Source organism: Triturus cristatus, chromosome 2_2, assembly GCF_964204655.1.
Source record: "Triturus cristatus chromosome 2_2, aTriCri1.1, whole genome shotgun sequence".
Taxonomy (NCBI): domain Eukaryota; kingdom Metazoa; phylum Chordata; class Amphibia; order Caudata; family Salamandridae; genus Triturus; species Triturus cristatus.
The window spans coordinates 1,060,599,932-1,060,621,734 of record NC_140582.1 but is presented as its reverse complement, the minus strand read 5'-3'; the positions used below and the strand labels follow the sequence as shown (position 1 = coordinate 1,060,621,734).

Below are 21,803 nucleotides of genomic sequence, written 5' to 3'. Positions count from 1 at the left end.
TTTGCGATTCTCAAATAGCGATTTTTAAAGAATCGCTATTTGAGAATTGCAAAACGGGATGTATTTAAAAAATTGCAAACTTTTTGCGATTTCTTAAAATTCCTTAATTGCGATTAGCAAATTGCGAAATCGCAATTAAGGAATACCTGCCCATTCATTTCTATGGGCCAGGAGACCCATAGGAATGAATGGGAAGTAATTCTCAAATAGCGAATCGCAATTTGCTAATCGCAATTTGAGAATAATTTCAAAGGTGCAAGGGTGTCATGATGACACCCTGATGCACCCCGGAAATTAGCATGTGTGTGCATATGGCGCACATACATGCCCTAAGGGCATGTATGAGCGCCACGTGGCATTTTGTAAAATTCAAATAAGTGCTTTTTGAAAGGAAATCGCAAATTACCACCAACTGGAGGTTGGTGGTAATTTGCGATTTCTTAAGGATAATTCGCACAACTTGGGTGCTTTTTACATATCATTTAAGAAATCGCAATTTGCGATTTCTTAAATGCTTACGCAAAATTAAGAAATCGCTAAATTAGCAATTCCTTAATTTTGCGATGGAATTTGCCTCATACATCCCGATTTCCGATTTTTTAATCGCAAACGCTGTTATTTTGCGAATCGCAGCGTTTGCGATTAAAAAATCGTTTGATACATATGCCCCTATGTCTGCTATTTTCTCTTATGGTTGAAGGCCCTTTGGAGGATGCGGCTGCGCCAGGGGAACAAGTTATGGGCCTGTTGCTCAGACTTTCCAGTAGGTGCTAAGGGTATTCCAGGTGGATTGATGGGGGATTGTGGGTGGGTTGGGAGGGATGGGTCTGTAGCATAATTGAATAGAGCTTGGGTTCACATAAGTATGGAGTTCTTTATTGGTAACGAGGGGCCCATAGTGGGCCCGAATCAGGTGGGGGTTGCCAGGGCACCAGGTGGAAGGGTAAACAATCAGTTCACTCAAATGTTTGATGTCTAGCCGACTACGTAGCAGGAATTTTTGTAACAATACCAATCCTGTAAATAAGTTTGTTTATCTGATGTAAAGAATTTTAGGAGATATGTTTGTTAATAATTACGGCCTGAGGTGATATTCTGAGAGTCTCTCACTCCCAGTAACAAGATGTGATCTTACAGAATTTGAAGTGGCGCTTCAATGATCTGAGCGTGGGAAGTAAAAAAAAGAAGTCCAGATTATGAACGAAGGCTTTGTTTCACTGTCACTAAAGTTAAATGCGAATGTAAAACAATAATCTTTATCCAAGGGATTCTGTCTCTCATGTGCTTTAACCTCAGAATAGGAGGCTGCAAGGGTGGAGGGGAAGACATTCTGTGATTTATTGACAGTAAAACCAACACCCGACCATGAAGGCGAATTCCCTAAAGCAAGTGTAAGGGCATGCGCCAGCAGCTGGGAGGCAGGAACAAGCAAACACCACTCTGGGCTCCCAGCGAGGCTACACCACTATATGATGCAATAAAGGCTGGTGTCAAAGTGGCTGAGGGAGGATGCTGGCCGTGTGCCTTTTACTGCCATTAGCCTAATTAGGCGGGTGTTTTACCACCTTCGAGGCCATATAGTGCCCATTAAGCCAAACACAGACATGACGAGTTTACACAAACAAGCAATTATTAGGCTATAAAGACATCATCCAGCCTTACTGTCCTTGCCACATGCAAGTCACCCTTGCAGGGCTCGCGTTCTTTGGGCAGCCACCCTCTGGTGGCACGGATTACTGATGCACTTGACGCCCGCTGCGCTTAGAGTGAGGGTTGTTTTCTAATTTAAAAGCTGCTTTGAGACAGAAGCCGCCCCGTGGGCGAGCAGGGCGCGTGAGTCACGAGTCGTGGACTCTGTGAACTGGATGCCAGGCATACTTTACTTTCAGGTGTGTTTGCTTTCCCAGGTGAGTGAGTGAGTGAGGGCACTGAGTTGCACAGTGACACAAATAGACACGAACTGTAAATGGGACGTACGATCACATGGATGTGTGATGTCGATATGTATTGTACGACGTAACACATTATTTGAAGAGATGTGGAAGCTTGTTTGACTTGACGTGTTATATAGTGTGCTCTGGCGCAAAGTATACGGCTGCAGCACGTTCTATATACAGGACTGCGACCTGTGTTTTGCCTCATATCTGTTAAGAAAAATAAGATGTTTCTTGTATATAATCGCAATCCCTAAATGTCAAGGCACTGCAATAACAGGTGAAGCGCTGTGTAACAAGTGATCGCTGCAGGTTATGCCTAAAGGAGCTGGCCTATCTATGCCCCCCCCCCCCCCCCATCTTTCCCTCTGTTACATTGTATTGCCCCGAATGTTTACCTTAGAAAATGTTGATATGTTTGCAGAGAAACTAAACGTGGGGGTATAATTAGGCACAATATATAGGAGTATTGTATCGTATTGTCGAAGCCACGCATCTTTAAAGCAGCCAAGGTGGGATAACTGAAACCGACCCCCAATACTTTTGAAGGGGATTCGTAGAGAGGACTGGCTGGCCGGCCATGAAAGGTAACGCGCAGCAGAGCAACTAAATGTCCTTTTGGCATGAGGGGGTCGCCGCATATCAGTGGCAGCACGATAGATAACACCGTGTTTTACAACCCGGGCGGCAGCTGCGTGTTTTCCAAGCAGAGGGCGGCGGTGGGGTCCTTATAAATCACCTCAGATAACATCTCTCCGAAGAAGGGCTCGCTTTCATAAACCTACCGGGCTTGTTTACACAAACTGACAACGAGCGAGAGTGCTGCCGTGATATATCAGCGAACACTAAAGGATTACACCGACTTAAACCGTCTCCGACGCTTGGAAGGAACAGGGGGCGTGCCACGGTCCGGTGTCCATGTAGAAAATAGCAAACAACAACAATTAAGATATCAAGGGGTGGAGGGTGGGGGAGGGAGGTGTTGCAATAAAATGGCCCCGCAAGAGAACTGAGCAGATGCCCCCTGTCAGAGAATGTCTTTATTAAACATGGCCGGGCTCCGCGGTTCCCTTCCAGTTCAGGAGCGGGCGCCCGCGATCCCGAGGAGGCCCAATGAGCTGATCGCGAGGCGCCCTTTGTCTCCCCCAGCGGCCGCCATTCTGCGCGAGCCTCCCAGAGGTGTGAGCCCGGCCCCGGTGAATGGGGCCCACTGTGACTGATACGTTCATTTGCTCGGAGGGCCTGGCTGGAAGAAAGGGCCAGGACGGCGCTAATGTCCACCAGAGCGGCAGGGGGGCGGGCGCCCGAGCCGCCTAAATTAGGCTCATCAGTACCATTGTGTGGCGGCCGTAAAGCTGTCACTGCTTAGCACTTTTGAATTTTCTCCCAGGCCCGCACTGGCTTTTTTCCCTCCAGTTTCCCAACAGAGAGCATGACCGGGCCTTTTGTTCTCACGAGAAACCCACTGGCTTCTCCCATTGATAAAGACGTCCAAAGACAGGCATACGAAAAATAGCATTGATTCGGGCTCAAAGGCTTTTTTTAATACTAACAATCGCCCAGTGAACTGTTTACTTCTCTGTTTGAAGATAAAGACCCCCTTATCACGTGAGATACAATGAAGTTGTGGACACTCAACACAAAAGAAATCCTCGGCTCACCTCACAGTACACGCACTTTTCAAATGCCTCCTACAGTTCTGGGCCTAAAAGAAACATATGGTAAGGACATTTTCAAAAATGAATTTATAATATCATTAGATGATGTGCCTTTGTTGCCACATGACAGCTTTATAGACTTAGGTCCTGATTCCCAAAAGGAAACTTAGACTTTAGTGTAAATTTACGATTTTCTGCAATTCACAAAGGAATTTTACGAGTCGTATCTTTACGAGTGCGGAGTCTCTGCACTCGTGGCGGAGACTCCAAATATACATAGACAGTCATAAAGTTACTTCTAGTAAAATTCCTTTGTGAATTGCACAAAATCGGAAACTTGCACATCAGTGTTAGTTTAACTTTGGGAAACAGGCCCCTTAATCCCTAGCATATGGGACTGTAACAGCTACCCTCGTTATGTGCTCTTGCCTGCTGCTCAGGCGCATAACTCGGGTGAGTGCCAATAAAAGGGAATTCTTGACTGGCTTTACGATCTATAATCCAATATGGGTTTATTTCAGCTTTAAGCAAATTCTTTTTAAGGGATGGCCACAACATATGCCTATGTTTACGCAAACAGCAGATGTTTGGTGATCTCCTGGTTAAGACAGGAATTTTAGATTTGTCTGTTGACCACTGCAGTCCCTCAGCATCCAGAGTCACAGAGACCGAAGCTCACAAGAAGCTGTCTTCCTCTACTCGGAGGACTTTCAATACAGTTCTGACTATATTCTCTGGTCCATTATTGCAAACCTTCTCCACATCTATAAATCTATACACATGTCCTACAGTTGTTAGATGACGTGTATGCACAGTGGATTAGGGCAAATGATGAGACTAAAGTATCCCTAAAAACCCATACACGTGTAAAAACGACCTGCCCATCTGTGGAACAGTATTTAGTGAAACTATGAGGTCTTGAATTAGGGATAGATTTTGGCTGCTGTTGAGCTTTCCACAGATCCTGAAGTTCCTCACAGTACGAAAGGTAGGACTCTGCTGCTAAAGCGAGTAGATGTCCGAATTGCCACAACTGTCCTGGTTTTCACCATCTGTACTGGAAAAGTTCAATACATTTAGCACCTGTCCCGGTTTTCAGAGTGGGTCGACTGACCACAGAGGGTGACAATGTTAATTGTGTTTCAGTGCAGAATTAGTCAACAGCTCCTGCCCTTGCCAGAAAGCAATGTAATTAACAGAGATGATATTGTGTGTAAAAGTTGCATTTGATTATGCTTAGTGCATCATTGTCTGTGTTTTCTATGTTCGTGGGCACTGTCCAAAAAGTCATTTGGTTCCCCTCAGTTGATGCAAAGTTGTAGCCCTAATTATATGTTTGTAGAACGTCCTGGATTCTGTTTTACAAAATCTGGTCATCATAACTGCTGCATGGGTTCCCAACTGGCTAAGGCTACTGGGTACTAAGGTTAAGACTGAAAGGTCAGTTTTCAATCCCGCCTTGACTTTCCTTGGTAGCTTGGTCAAGCAGTTAGGCCTAGTTGATGGGTGATGGTGTGATGCTCACATGCAACACATTTTAGCGATTCACTGCAGTTATTACTTTACAAAAAAGGAGTAACACTTGAATAAACACAAAAGAATTCCAGAGGCTCTGAGCCGGCAATATGGAGGGGGATCCAGGGGCCATTCCCTGGTTTGTGGCATTTGCCCCGGGAGGATGGGCTGGGGGTGGGCCAGGGGTGAGGATTAGTTGCTTGGGTGCTGCCCCGCAAGCATGGGTCAACTCCGCCCCTAGAAAAGGAGCAGCACAGTGGCGAGTGGGTCTCTTTGCTCCTGCTCGCCGCCATCTACACAGCCCTCCTGGGATCACACACGCCCGGATCACCGACACCCCCAACCCCTGCACCAGTAACGGTATGAGCCAAGAAGCCACAGTGCGGCTAGCACTCCCTCAACACTCTGCCCTCCGGGAGCGGACCCAAGTTTTTTGGTGTTCTCGACTCTTGGTGGCAGCTAAGGAAGGCACATGGGACTATGCAGGCTGTGAGGTAATGGAGTTACTGAGGGTGCAGTGTGGCCCGTTTTGGTACTAAATGTGGGCTGTTTTGGTTTGTTTTTTGGAGCGCTTGTGGTATTGGGCTGTGGGGGGGGGAGCGGAGAAATTTAGCAATGATTTTCCTAAGCAGATTTCCAGTAGTGCTCGGGGGGCTGAGTCTTTAGGCGCTTTGTTCAGTACTACCCTGGTGATTGGACTGAAGTGGGAGCATTATTTCTGTAATATACTGTGAAAGTAGTAACTTCTTGTTGCCTTTGGAGTTCTGAAACAATTGGTTTTGTTGTGGGGTGAGCTATGTAGTGTTAAGGTTGCTAGTGGATAACAGGTGTTTATTGGCTTTGCAAGGATGCCAGGTGGAGCTAAGAAGGACACCAAGCGTGCCTGTTCTGGAGTGGATATGGTGGCATTGATGTGCAGGATAAGATTCTGCTTCTCTTGAATGAACAAGTAGCGAAGGGGGTCACGGAGTGCGGGTCATCCTTGAGATTGTGGATGTGGGAAGCGTAGGTGGTGGTGGTGATCAAGGAAGCTCTCCTGCGGTGATAGTGCAGACAGTAAACAACAGCATTGTTCAGAATGGAAATAGTTGTATGGCGATTGGGGTCACACAAGCAGATTCCGCAGGACATCTGAAGTTGGTCGCAAACTTAGCCGGTGTGTTGCCTTGGCTTTCGAAGGTAGGGATTATTTCTGCACCACTAATGGGGGGTGTGGGGGCATTAGCAGGTGTAGCGGAGACTGACCATGTCAATAGGGCCAGGAGGCTGGTGGCCCATCTGGATTGTGTAATGGGCAAGTTATGGAAGGGCAAGCAGGAGTGGTAGGACTGCCTGTAGAAGCAGCTGGTGGGTCTGTATTAGCCATTCAGGTCGCACAGGGGTCAGTAGTGGCTGGCATTTCACACACAGTTCATGTGGAGCAAGCAGTACCTGCGGCAGAAGAGGATCTGCCCCTTCCCAAGCAGTCTATGTCAGCAGGTACATTGGCATCGTTGCTGAGCATTGGTTTTGGGGATGTGCGTTCTGAGCACAATCAGTTGTGCAGACATGTGCCCGCAGATGTGAAGGAGGAGATTTGGAAAAGCACCTACGTAGATATGTGCATGTTAATTGTGGACAGGCCAGAGTGGGAGGAGACCAAACAGTGCAAGGAGTGCTACCATTCTTGGGAGTGTGGGCATTGACCTTATAAGAAAAGTGTTGAGGAGACATTGCTGATTTGGGTCAGGGGTTTCATGATTTTCCTGGCAATCATGGCAGGGCGATTCCCAACCCTAGGGTGCAATTGGCGTGCTACCAGAATAGGATAGTATGTGCTCATGATGAGTTTGGAGGCATGGAGGGACTAAGACAAATAATTTAGGAGGTTAAAAGCCACTAGATCCTCGGTGGCTTGGGACCAGATCGATATGAACAGTTGGCTGCGCTTCATGAAGTCGCAGAGCTTTGAGGCTGCGCCAAGTCAGCCCTTTCGAGCGGGCTCGGGAGCAAATGGTTTTACAGGGGGCGGGGCAAAGAAGGGGGATAAAAGATCCTGCTCCAGAGCACCAAGGACGTAAAAATTCAAGCACAGTTGATCTTTCTGCGGCCTACTCTCACACCTCAAGTTCAAGTGCTTTAAAAAGACATAGGATAGAGGTCCCAAAGAGCAGGAATAAACACCCACTATTGGTCAAGGCCCACTAGCGAATGTTATCTGCAACACAGTGACGGTGCAGTCATTGTATGAGGGTTTTTAGAAATATTTCAGGATTCCAGCTTGATGGTTTAGTGGGCGTAATGAACTGTAAAAATCAGCAGTCATTTAGGGCTAATCCTAGTGTTGAAAGTTGCACTTCCCTTCACGGGAGATGTCCCTCTATGCGCACTGCCAGTAATGCAAAGTTCATAGGTTCATAACGTGGTCAATAAAGTTTGAATGGTTCAAAACAAAGATTTATTGTTCATTGTATGATAACACATGCTCATTGTATTCATGAGATGTTTTTCTCAAGTCCATTAAAGGGTTAATTCATAATCTCGTAAGAACATCTTGATGAAAACCCCAATGCATTTTGGGCAGATATCCTGCCCTTCGTCAGGGAGTAAATTCCTAAAGAAAGCAGAGATAGGCGAAAATCAGGCAACCTGAGTGTATGAGGTAAACGAATAAAGCGATTAGTAGAAACGGTAAAGCTGGTGACCCAGTGGTCACGCTGTGTGATGTTAACGACGTGCAGACTGTGTTTTAGAAGTATCAGTAAACGGGAGTGAAATCGCCGTAAGAAACGTAAGTGTTGTTAACATGGAGGTTCAATGTGAACTGAGGAAGTAAGTGTGCCCGCTGTGAGTTTATGAAATACCATGAGTTATAAATGCAGTGAGATATGAAGAAAAGCTCATGCGAGTCGATGGAACATACTGTGAGTTATAATCAAAAGTGAAACACGCGTGGGAGTGCTCGCCAATGCTTCAGTATAGTTCTTTAGAAGCTTCTGCTTTCAGTTGAAAATTTGGTCACAATTCCCACTATGGATGTAGCCTTTGTTCGATTTTTGGGGGTTAGTAGTTGAGATCAAGAGATTGAGGATATTCGTGTTTTCGCTTCTGTTATGATCTCTTTGGGGTAATCCCGATTTCGAAAGCGATCTTCCATCTCCGAAATGTTAGTTGAGAGTTGATCTGGATCCGACGCAATTCTCTTAATCCTCAGTAGTTGAGAATAAGGTAAATGTGCTTTTAAAGCTGGTTGATGGAAACTACTGAAATGTAGTAAATTGTTTCGATCGGTGTCCTTCCTGTATAAGGTGCTTTCTGTTTTTTGACTCTTGATGTATACCAAAACATCCAAATTGTTTATCTGAGAGCTGTCAATGTTATAGGTGAATTTTAATCTGTCATTCACTGAATTTAAATGATCTATTGCAGTGATCAACGTTGTTTTAGGACCATACCAAATTAAAAAAATGTCATCGATGTATCGAAAAAATGATACCAAATGAGTTTTCCAGATAGCATCGTTGAGAATATAGTCCAGTTCAAATTTATGCATGAAGAGATTTGCGTAGCTGGGAGCAGCGCAATTCCCCATGGATGTACCAGTGAGTTGTAGGTAAAATTGATCTTTGTAAGAGAAGTAGATGTGGTACAATGTGAATTGAAGAAGTTCCAACAGAAACATTTTGAATTCCTGATTGAGATCAGCCTGTAGTAGAAAGTATTCAATGGCTTCTATACCTAGATTGTGGGGTATCGAAGTATATAATGCCGTCACATCGATGGTACAAAAAAGCATGTTCTCGTTCCATGTTGTTGGAATGTTTTGAATTTTCATTAATAATTCGGTAGTATCTTTCATGTATGTTGACATTTGATGTACAAAAGGCTGTAAGTGTTTGTCTAAGTACTTGCCTACTGGTTCATGAATCAATCCTCGTGTAGACACTATGGGTCTCATTGGTGGATACAAGAGATTTTTATGAATCTTGGGTAACATCTGTAAAGTTGGACATACAGGAAATTCTTGAATTAAGTATTTGCGGTCTATTTTTCCAATGGTGCCGTCATTGATCGCCTTGTCAAGGATAGTTTTGAGTGCTTGTTGGAAATGTTCAGTGGGATTAAATCCTATTTTAGAATACGTGGTCGAGTCGTGTACGTGTTCCTCTATTTTTTGGTTATAGTGGGACGTATCCATTATGACCAACGCTCCTCCTTTATCTGCATTGGTGCACAAGATGTTCGTGCTGTTGGCCAAGCGTTTTAATTTGTTCTTGTCCTTTATGGTAAGGTTGGAGTATCTGATTTTGTTATGTTTAAACATGTTTTGTAAATCGTTCTTGACTAATATCTCAAAAGTGTCCAGCACTTTGTGGCTTATGGGGGCCATGTAGGTACTTTTGACTTTTAACCCTGATAAGGTATTTTCTTTCTTTTCGAATGGTTCTGTCATAACATTGTCGAAGAAGTGCCTGAATCTCAATGTGCGCATAATTTTGTATAGGCTGACTTCTGCCTCAAAGATGTTTGATGTGTATGTTGGCACAAATGAAGGTCCTTTTTGTAGCACCTTGATCTCATGGCTGCTCAGCGGGGATGAGGAAATGTTGGTTACCAGATTTTCTTTGTTATTTACTTTCGACTCCGAGCTACACGTTTCTCCGTTATGGACTCGGGACGACCCCTCCTTTTGCCCCTCCTGGTTCTTCGTTGCCCAGGTGGCCTGTTCCAAAAAAAGGAACCGCAGATGAAGATGTAGACGTAGAAGTAGATGGTGTAGGTGTAATTAATGAAGAATCCGAAATAGAATGTTCCTTCTGATTCGTGGGTCTGGGTCTACGTTTGTTGGTTTCTGAATCACTGCTGGCAGGTGATGTATCCGTTTCAGATGACTTATTGGTAGGTCTATTTTGTCTCCTTCTTGCGTATACTTCAGCCCAGTTGTATACCTCTCCGAGTTTATAATCTATAGTATCCCTACGGAATTTACTAACATTGCGTTCATTGATTTCCTGTGTGTGTCGGGATAGTTGTTCGTTAATATCCGTCAATATCTGTGACCAATCTTCTGTGGTGAGTTTGGAGGACAGTTCGCTTTTAAGTTGAGAAATTTCAGTGTTTATTCTTCCAAATTTTTTGATAGTTCTTCTATAATCAATAGCAATAAATCCAAAGAGCATTTATTAAGAATGCCATACCATCTGTCTATGAATTTCGGGTCATTCTTACATAGTGATGGTTTGAGTGAAATTCTTAAACCTCTCGGGATGCGTTGAGCGTGGTGATATTTGATAAGCGTGCTAGCATGAAGGCGTTGACTAATTTCACGTTTTGTTAAATAAATTAACTGTTTGATGTTGCTTTGCACAGTTCCGGTCGTCTCAGTTTCGTTTATCAATGAGTAGATCCTTTGAGCTTCATCTTCTCCAAAGGCGAAGGTGTCTGCTCTTTTGTCTGTGAGATTTGTGATGTCTTGATATGACATGGTTCAAAGAAGCGTGCTGTGATTCTGGTTTACCGATGTTCTTTCTAGATTATGAATAACCCTTTAATGGACTTGAGAAAATCATCTCATGAATACAATGAGCATGTGTTATCATACAATGAACAATAAATCTTTGTTTTGAACCATTCAAACTTTATTGATCACGTTTTGAACTTTGCATTACTGGCAGTGCGCATAGAGCGACATCTCCCGTGAAGGGAAGTGCAACTTTCTTCATATCACTACGCCTTGGTTTAGAGGACGCTACCTCCTAGCACGCCCACAAAGTTTAGACTATTGAGTAGAATTGATTAAACTATGTACTGTGGTGTGCCTGATTCATCAACGTTGTGCTAATCCTAGTGTTGCCAGCAATAAGATTTTAAAGGAGAAGAATCTATGTAGGGTTGCAGGTCCTTTTGACTCCGTTTTGCTGGAGTATTTTGTGTGTTCCCCCTAAGGGGTGATCCCAAAGAAAGACCCAGGGGAGTACCACTTGATTCACAACTTGTCAGCGCCTAGAGGTCAATTTGTCAATGAGGCTATTGATGGAGCACTATGCTCAGTCAAGTACGTCTTGCTAGATCAGTCGATTACAATGCTTCAGGGGCTGGGGCCTGGGACACTTTTGGCAAAGGCAGATATAGAATCCGTCTTTAGGCTGCTACCAGTACACCCTGATGACTTTCATTTACTGGGTTTCCAATGTGAAGGTGCCTTCTATGTTGACAAAGTATGCCCATTGGCTGTTCAGACTCCTGTGCTTACTTCGAGAGGATTAGCACTTTTTTGGAGTGGGTATTCAGGCAGAGATCGGAGCACCGGTGGGCACTGCATTATTTGGATGCTTTCCTGTTTCTGGATTCCCCTGACATGCCAGTATGTGGGAAAGCATTAAAATTTCCCAGGAATTCATGGAAATGTTTGGAGGACTCCTACAGGCAAAGACCTGTGGACCAGTTAGAACAATCAAATTCCCTGGGATAGGACTGTAGTCCGAGGTAGGCGTGTCTAGGCTTCCCCAGGAGAATGCTGAGGTGTTCACACGGGCGTTAGAGGATTTTTTGGTTGCTAAGACAGTGCCATTACATCAGTTACAAGTGGCGGTGAGGCAGTTGAATTTAGCTCTCCGCATCATAGCAATGGGCTGCCCATTTTCGAGGTCAGTAGATAGTAGTATGGCTAAGCCCCTACAAGATCAATAAGGAGTTAGGTTTGTTTACAGATTCTACAGGCAGCGTTAATCTTGGTGCCATTTTGGGTGCATCTTGGTGTGCCAAACAGTGCCAAGAGACTGCATGGAGTCTGGTTCTGCAGCTAAAATGTGTTTCTTGTAGCTCTTTTCCATCTTGGTGGCCCTCAGAATATGGCCAGAGCAGTTCTGCAATCAGTCAGTGGTTTTCTTGTCAGACAACATGACTGTGGCGGAGTGCATTAATGAGCAAGCAGCAAAGTGTAAGATGATCTTGAGGCTGTTGAAGGAAATCATACTGCTAAGTTTGAGGCTGAATGTAAATTTAAATTAAAAAATATAAATGTTTTCTTTATTGCCATTTCTAATATCATGTGCATTGTTACATTTAAGCAATATTTGAGTATATAGTGCAATTGATGCCAGTCGTCTAACTTAAAGATATAGAGGAACAGAAATACAACGTAACAGAACATGTAAGGAAGGATGGCATCAACAATCTACATTAAACAAAATTGAGTCATATAGTTTTTAAGCTTAAGTTCATGGCACATATGTGGAATCACAGGCACAGGATATGGTTCTTAACTACAGTGGGTATAGGTGCATCTCTTGATGTAATGAGGTAGGCATGTATAGGCTATGTGTGTTGTTTTGGGTTGTTGTCTAGTCATCTGCTTGTCGTACTGGACGGGGAAGGTGAGCAAGGTGTATCCTGGGTGGAGGCACGTAGCCAGGTAAGGAAGGGGCTCCATATAGGGAGATTATACTCATAATTTCCCAGAAGGTGGATAGTTGCTCCTGGCAGAATGTGATATCAAGAATCCAAGCTTTGGCTGAGGGGGCACCAGGTCTGCCCCATTTCATTGCCACCATTCGTTTTGCCAATAGCAGCAGAATAGCACGCAATTGGGGGGTTGCAGCTGGGGCATCATTTACATACCCCAGTAACCCCAAGAGTGGCGTAGGTACCAGCCGTATTATCAGGATTTCACTTATTTTGCAGAAGATTTCTGCCCAGTAGGTAGCAATGGTGGGCACTCCAAAGCTAGATGCAGGAAGGGTGCATATTCAGTGTGACATCTCCAGTATTTTATGTCTGCGCATATGCCCATGCGGTGTAGCTGCTGAGTTGTTCTATAGTAGCGGTTTAGAAATCATGATCAGGCGTGACTCTGCACGCCTGATCCTCGACGTCCCACGCCGCGACCACATCACCCCCACCTGAGGAATCTCCACTGGCTCCCCATCGACAAAAGAATCTCCTTCAAGCTCCCGATCCAAGCACACACGGCACTCCACAAGACCGGCCCAGCCTATCTCAACAGTCGACTCTCCTTCTACGTACCCAACAGGAAACTTCGCTCCGCAGACCTCTCCCTGGCTACCGTCCCGTGCATCCGTAGAACCACAAACGGAGGCAGATCCTTCCCCCACCGCGCCGCCAAGACCTGGAACACCCTCCCCCTCAACCTACGACAAACTGAAGACCTTCTAACCTTCAGGAGACGACTCAAGACCTGGCTGTTCGACCAGTTACAACAGCCCCCCCCCCCCACTCCCCACTCCCCACCCTCAGCACCTTGAAACCCTTGCGGGTAAGTAGTGCGCATTACAAATTATTTGATTGATTGAGTCTCAGTTTGTAGTTGGGGGACAGTAATTCAAGTTGTGCACAGCAAAATAGCCATTGCCCCTCTGTGATTTGGGGTTGTACCTCAGTGTTCCAATTCTCCTGTGCTTTTGATATAATCACAGGGGAGTGTTATTGTATAGATGTGTATAAACGGGTGATTAGTTTACGTTGTGATCGAGTATTCAGGATGTGTTCCAGGGCCTGTAGAGTGAGCGGGGGCGCCTGGAATGTGCTGTGTATTTGGCGACAGGTGGCTCATGTGTGATGGTATAGTAATAAGTCCGAGAAGCTGGAAGAGGGCACTCAATCTGGGGATGGTGTGGCTATAAACGTGTCATCGTGCTAGAGGTCAGCATATGTAGCGATGCCTTAGTCACCGTGCTCTAGCTGTGCTGCTCCGATCATCTAGCAGAGGCATTTGTGGATTATTGGACAGTGGCACTGAAGGAGCGAAGAGTATGCCGTCCCACACCCACCTCAGCATCTCAGTTGTGTCGATGGCCTTGTGGGGTCATTTATTTTGCTTATATATGGCAACTTCTAGGGTGGTGGGAGCTGTTATGTCTGCCTTGATCGCTATGTGGGGCTGGAATGGGGTTGGGTGTACCCAGTATTGGAGAAACTGCTTGTGCGCAGAAGGCATACAGGGGAATGTCTGGCACTCCTAATCCTCCCTGGTTCTGCAGGAGTGTGAGTACTCCACAAGCAATCCTAGCTTGCCCGCCCACCCATACCAGTGAGATCCTCAGTGATCGCATTGAGTTGAAGAATGTTTGGGTGAGTGAAGGTGAAGGTTCACAAAAATATATAAGAATTTGGGAAGTACGATCATTTTCGCAATTCTACCCGCTAGAGATAGTGTCAGTTTGTGACCAGGTTTCTATCTTCTCTTCCAGCCAGATGATGGTACGTTCAAAGTTCATGCTCTAAAGCTCTTGGGTGTCCCTGCTCAACCAGCTCCTAAGGTATTTAACCGGGCCCTCCGCCCACTTGAGAGGGTAACCGAGGTCAAGGGACTTAGTGCTATCAGTTAGGGGGAAGAGTGTGGATTTTGCCTTATTTATCAGTATTCCCAATAGGCCGCCAAATTTGGTAATTTCCCAGAGGACTGGGAGTATGTTTTCTTTAGGGTCGTTGATGTATAAACGTGATGTCGTCTACATATAGCGAGGCAATTAGCCCTTTAGATTTGAATCCCAAGCCCCTAGCAGCGTAATGTTGTCTGAGTCGTGCTGCAAGTGGCTTCATCGCTATTGCGAATAATAATGGGGAGAGGGGGCAGCCCTTTCTGCTGCCGTGAGTTATGGGGAATGTGTTGGAGATCTGGCCATTTGCTCGAAGGCGCGCGCGCAGTGGGCTCTGAGTAGAGTAATTTAATTGGTTGCAGAAATAATGGGCTGATACCCAGTCTCTTTAGGACCGCAAATAGATATGGCCACTCCAGGGAGTCGAAGGATTTAGTGGCGTCTAGGAGGGCAGCCACAGCAGGTTTCTGGGGATCCAGGTAGTGGAGTACCGCAAAGATAGTGCGGAGAGTATGTGCAGTCGATCTATTAGCTATGAAGCCAGATTGATCAGGTCTGGCTATGAGCGGAAAGAGTGGCTGGAGGCTGTTGGCAAGTAGTTTAGCATAGATTTTATTATCAATATTGATCACAGAAAAAGGGCGGTAGGAGTCACTAAGATTAGGGACTTTCCCTGGGATGCCTACCTCTCGCAGCGTGTGAGGTAGTTTACCCGTCTTTAATGAGTCTTGGAATACTGTTAGCAGATGCAGAGCTAGAATTGATGCATAACATTTATAAAATAAAGCTGGGAGGCCGTCCATGCCGGGGGCCTTATCATTGGGTAAACTGTTGATGACCTCAATGATATCCTCTGTGGAGAAGGGTTCATCGAGATATGCCCTATGGGCCCTATCCAACATAATAGTTTAATCAAGTCTAGGTAGGTGTGGATTTCCTCAGGTATGTCGGTCTGGTGAGACGTGTAGAGCTCAGAGGAGAAGTACGTGAGGTGGTTTAGTATTTCCTGAGGTCCTCTTATGGGCTGTTTATTAACATTTAGCAGTTCTGTGATGTAATCTATGTTACCAGGAGGTCTGAGAATGGAGGCCAGCATTTTACCCAGTCGCTCACCCTCCCCGTATCTCTTGGCCTGGGTATATTTCCCAATGATTTTGACATCCCTCTGTGCTTCCTCTTCATATTCATAGATGTTACTTCTGAGTGAGGGTAGATGTTTAGGGTAAATAGTGTTTTAGTATTGCAGATCTATGTCCCGTATATGAAATTCCAGTGTCTTGAGTGACTGTTTTAGGGCCTTTAGGGCAACAGCTTGTCTGGCGATGCACTGGCCCCTTGTTACTGCCTTAAAGGTTTGCCATAGGGAAGTCAGGGAAGATAGCGATCCCTTGTTTAGTGTGAAATATTCGACTACGTCTCCTCTTATCTCTTCCCTGAAAGCAGTGTCTTGAGTGACTGTTTTAGGGCCTTTAGGACACCAGCTTGTCTGGCGATGCACTGGCCCCTTGTTACTGCCTTAAAGGTTTGCCATATGGAAGTCAGGGAAAATAGCGATCCCTTGTTTAGTATGAAATATTCGATTATGTCTCCTCTTATCTCTTCCCTGAAAGCAGTGTCTAATAAGGCTCTGGGTGGGAGCCTCCAGTTAAATGCTCGGCTAGGGAACGAGGGGATCAGTAGTCGTAGCAAGCAGGGTGCATGGTCTGATAGTGTTCTAGGTAAGTGTTTAATGTCTATTGTCCATGAGGCTACGTCTTTGGATATCAGCCAAACGTCGAGGCGGGACCCGGCTGCGTGATGTGTCATGATACAGGTGCCTTCTGTCGCCTCAGGATTCCACTGTCTCCAAATATCTACCAGTCCATTGTCAAGCATAATCGTATTTAGGGTGGTGCTGGCATTAGGATGTAGCTTACGGGATGTGCCTTTACAGTCCATAGTGTCATCTAATATGGCGTTGAAGTCTCTCCCCCCCCATAGGACAGTGTTGCATCCTAATATTGTGATCTTAGCCCAAATATCATTTAAAATGTCAGTTTCGTCTGTATTAGGGTCGTAAACCGCTGCCAGTATCACCCTAGTAATTCCCAGTGTGCCCTCTAGAAGTACGAATCCCCCCTCAGGGTCAGTTTGGTTCCAACCAAGGTGACAACAGAGTAGAATGGCCACTTCCCTGGCATAATATGAGTAGATTGATGAATAAATGTCTCCCCAGCAGTTATGCTGTATCTTGGTTGTTGACGTGCTGTGCAGTTTGTTTCTTGAAGAAAGCATATATCTATTTTGTGTCGGATCAAGCAGGATTGTATAAGACGGGTTTTCCTCTGATCATTTAAACCCCTTATATTCCAGGTTAAGCAGTTATATGAAGTCATGTCTTAGTATTGTGTGGGTTGTCAGAGCCCGTGACTTCATGGGGGTGTTGCAGCTTCTTAGAGTCTGCAGATTGGTTCCTATTTATGGCAATAAAGACTGCAGAGCCATAATGTGCCATAGCGGTTGGGCTGTGCCTGTGATGATGTTGCGGCCATCCTCTCCCCAGAACAACAACTTTAACCCCCTTAATCCCTCCCTCACCCACTCCAACTCCCCAATTAGGTTGAGTATGCGTTTCCCCCTCTACATCAAGAACCATCATGGAACCTAAGAAAAGTACCAAGGTAAAAAAAAATATATGGCTGGGAGCTCTCCCTCGGGGCATGGAGGTGCCGGCATACGACTCAGCCGTGAGGCAGGGTGGCTGAGGTACAGAGGAAGAGACGAGACATTATCTATTCAATATACAGTGACATTTTTCCGGCATTCCTCATGAGGGATTGAGTGAGTGTTTTTTTCAGAGGGTCGTTGCAACTTGCTAAAGCCTACATGGAGTTCGCCAGCTTCTAATCAGTAATGGTGTGAGGTCTAGTTATAATCACTGAGGCTATCATCCGCAAGTTGTCGTCCAGCAGACGCTGAAGATTGTTTCTTGAGACCTCCGATGTGTTTGGCGAATTTGAGGGCCGATTTGGCATCCGTGAAATAGTGTGCATTACTTTCCTGTGTGACTTTCAATTTAGCCGTATACAGCAGAGCATATGGGATTCCGGCTTGCTGCAGGATGCGTTTAGCAGGAAAGATTTCCCGTTGAGGTGCTTGGACGCTAGGAGTGAAGTACGGGTAGAAGGAGATGTTATTGCTTTTATGGGAGATTTGGCTTTTTTCTCTAGCGCCTCTGAGGATTGTGTACCGATCACGGAAATTCAGTAGTAACACCAAGATTGGTCTTGGAGTGGCAGCAATAGGGGGTCTGGGGCTTAGAGAGCATTCCACTATGAACACATCTGATAAGTCCGAGCCAAAAATGTCTTTTAAGAGTTCCTCCACAAATGATTCCATCTTGCCTGTTGCGGTGGTTTACGGTATTCGCAAATTGTTCCTTCGGTAACGGGCTTCAAGGTACTCATTTTTTGCCCTGATTACATTTAACACTTTCTCCATGTGGAGTAGCTGTTCTTTGGACTCGACCTGGAATTCATGCGTATCAGTTGCACGGTTCTCGAGTTGATACAGGCGCAGTTCGTGTGTGTCAACCTCCTTTTTTACTTGGTCCATCTGAGCTGTAAGGATATCCAGTTTGGTATCTATGGTTTTGACGCTGGGTTTCACTTCCATCAGGAGAGTGCATAGGTCGTCGTTTGTGCCATCTGATTCTTCCCTTGCACAGTGTTCTTTATCAGTTTCTGCGTCTGTTTCCACTTGGCGGATATGTCTCTTGTTTCCAAATGATAATTTTGTCTGTTTTGTATCATATTTCCCCATGGCGCTTGCTGCATGGTGGATTTCGTCTGGATGCTGAGATTTAGGCACTTAGGCTAACGCTCTGGCTGGGTCCCTTGGCTGTCGCACCTCTAAGGCCCCCGCTGCTGCTGTATTGGTGAAGCAATAGTGTCTTCGGGTCTTTTTGGATGGTGGGCTACGCGGCCGGGGGAGCAGCTTGGTTTGGTGTTGTCCTCTGATTCAGGCCTTCCCAATCTGCTCCATCTATTCGCCGCCTCTGGCATTTCCAGGCCCCAAGGTGGGGCGCCGTGAGGCCTCCTTACTCGGCCGGAGCGTCTTCCTTGGATCAAGAGTACCCCCCGGTCCTCACGTGCACTGGCGATGCAAGTGAAGAGGCGGCCGTCCACCGCAAGCCCCTGTCTTGGTGTGGGCCTCGCAGTGGCACGGGCCACAGCCGCAACACCTACCGGGTCCCAGGTGGGTCTGGCTGGAGTTTCTCTATGCGTGGGGACTCACAGCTAGATGCATCTCTGCTTTCTCTTGCTGCTTTGTTGGTGAGGCAGTAGTCCTTCGGGCCTTGGCGGTTGATGCGAGGCCGGGGGGGGGGTGTAAACGAGCCAGCTTAGTTTAGTGTTATCCTCCGGTTCAGGTCTGCCTTATCTGCTCCATCTATTTGCTGCCTCCAGCGTTTCCAAGTCCCGTATTGGGGCGTCATGAGGCCCCCTTGCCCGGCTAGAGCATCTGCCTCGGATAGAGAGTACCCCCTGATCCCTGCGCGCAAAGGTGATGCAAGCGGAGGACAGGCCCCCACCGCGAGCACCGGAATGTGGGGATAACCCGGGCGTACAGCCTGGATATCTTCCCTGGATTGGAAGCTAATTTCTCCCACTTCACTCTCCTTCTGTTATTCGTGAGGCCTAATCCCACCTCAGGCGTCACCTTTGATTACCTCCTAGCCTCAAGACCTGATGGTCATATTCCAGTTCCAGTGCGTTGTGGTCACTGTCATCCCTTGGGATCACCCGAAAATCTCTGATAAGTGACCACAAGGCCAGTGGGACTAGGATATAGTCAAGTCTGGATTCCCTACCCGCTCTATTATATGTAGGTTTTGGGGGAATATCAGATTTTATCCGTCCATTACAGGCCCGGACACCATATTTCAAAGTTAAGGATGTAATTTGTACAACCAAAGGCGTCCAAGCTCTTGGGCCCGGCGCTTCCAATGAGGGTATAGACCATAGCACGTCCTCATCTTGGGCTAGACCATCCCATAAGCCAGAGAGCGGCTCAAAATGGCAATTTAGGTCACCGCCTATTAAGAAAGGAATGCCCTTAGGAATTTCACTTAGAACTTCCGCAAGGTCCTCTATAGTATACGACTCTTGCGTAATACTAACTGGTCTGGAGTAGACATTTACCAGTAAGAGACTATGTGAATTAGGCCATTCCAAGAGGACAACAAGAATGTCCTCCTTACTCAAAGGGAGAACGGCGGCGTTGCATCCCAAATCACTGGCCAGCCAGATTGCAAGACCACCCGATGGACGCCCCCTACCCCCCCATTTTGCATTTGTAGAAAATGTAGCAAAACCGGTACGATTGATTTCTTCTCGGGCCCAAGTTTCTTGGAGCAGGCATATGTCTATGCCCTCAATGAGAGAGCTCCAGTCCGGGCAATTCAATTTGTTGCCCAGATCCGCCACATTCCAAGATACTATCTTCAAGGAGGGGCTGATGGCACTCTCAGTTGGCGGGTTTGGGAGCATAACCGTACTAAAGTGCGTCCCCAGTGGGGTATTGATGTTTATACTACCATCTCGGGTCACTGTCATCTCCCTTGCTATGTAAGGAGAGCAAACAGGACTTATGTCTACCTCTCCATTGTTATATTTCTCCTCGGGGTTGGCCTTGTCCCTAGGAATAGCTAGGCCTATTTTATTGGCATAAGCCCCACCGTGACCACTGTCCTTCCCTCTCCCCGTCTCGCTCCGTCAGTCTACCATATCTAGGTTGCTAAACCTTTTGTGGGTGGGAAAATAATCATAGCACTGTGATCTTGGAAGAAGGGGGCTCCCTCTTGCTCTAGAACCCCATCTACCTCCTCTTCTCTGTACTAGTTCCCAACCCTGCTCTTCCTGCCCATATCTTAATGGTGGGTAGAAGAATGATAAGGGTAACGCTTGAATGGAAGTCCCCTTGTCACAATGTGGCCAGCTACATATGTATGAGACGGTCCTGGGGTCCCTGAAATTTACCAGGACACAGTCTCCATGGATAGATTTCCTAGTGCCACCCAACCATGGGACTCTTCTCACCATGAGAACCTCACTCTGTATTCCTTCAGGGAGGGGCCTATAAATAGAGAGCCAATTAATTACCTTTTTTTTTTAGGGCTTCTACAGGTTCCCAGGAGGATGGCTTTAATTCGGCAATGCCGGTTAGAATAACTGTGTACGGGCTTGCCTCCGGTGGCAGGTTAACTAACCTATGTTTGTTACCATTGCCCAATTCCCCGCTTTCTGGCTCGGCTGACTTCTCGTGGGGGCTTACATTTGTTAGGCAATTTGAAGCTAATGGATTAGCCTGTGGTATTGAATCTTGAATTTGTATAGGCTTTAGTACAGGACCCCTATCCTTAACTGGGGGCACTATTGTGATGATCTTATCACTAAGGGTCATCCCGCCACTTACAGGTTGACTGTGTTTTTTAGGGGCTTCTACTAAATGTGCATTTATACTAAAGCAACTAAAAACATACAACAATAAATAACTTTAACCAATAAAATATCTTTAAAAATTAATTAAACAATATAAAAGGCACACTAATCACAGCAAATAATAACTCACAAAATGACCAACATTTGAAGAGGAGGAAACTGCCAGTTTTTCCCTGCAAAACAGAAGACTGCAAAATATATAGCTCTACAACTTCACATCCAAGTGAGTAACAATTATATTTAAACTAAAAAGTAAAATAACGATAAACTGTAAAACAATTAATTGACAAACAATAGCTAACGCACTGTTTAACTTTTTTCGTTTTACACAGACTATCCAAACTGTTATTAAAACCATCTACCAACAACACATCGAACATTACAAAATAAAGTAAGTATATGTAAGCAATAATTTTAAACTCACACCAACAGCAATGCTAAAAAATAAATAATCCCAAAAACATTGTCAAACATAAAAAATATACTAAATGTAATTAATATAATTATGTTTTCTCTTCCAACAGAAAAGAAAAACTTGTTTCAAGATAAAGTTCACTCAAACAAAATACCCCAAAGGACACACAACGTCTCTAAAACACATACAAGTACGTAAATTAAATAAAGAGTAAATTAACGTTTAACTGTATGTTCACTAATAGCATGTAGACTATAACTATGTCTCAGAATCATATTATTACAGAACTGCAGACACAATGACAGAAGATGCCACATTCATCACTTCACAAAAAGAAAATAAAAACAGTTATTAAATTACATGGGGTACACCTAGAGCCAAGAAAATGTTTATACTGAAAATGTTAAATTTAAATGTACAAAATATTATTTCAATGCATGTTATGGCAGGGCAACTACTAAAGAAAATGTTGTAGTTAATGTAAG

The 21,803-nt window shown here is 45.4% G+C and overlaps 1 long non-coding RNA gene across 1 annotated transcript; it reads left to right on the top strand.

Annotated features, from left to right (window-relative positions):
- The first annotated feature begins 3,534 nt into the window (after positions 1–3,534).
- On the top strand, positions 3,535–21,500 carry LOC146863151 (uncharacterized). Its single transcript, XR_014978558.1, has 3 exons — positions 3,535–3,655; positions 21,236–21,294; positions 21,428–21,500. It is a non-coding gene; the product is annotated as an uncharacterized LOC146863151 (long non-coding RNA).
- The last annotated feature ends 303 nt before the right edge of the window (positions 21,501–21,803 follow it).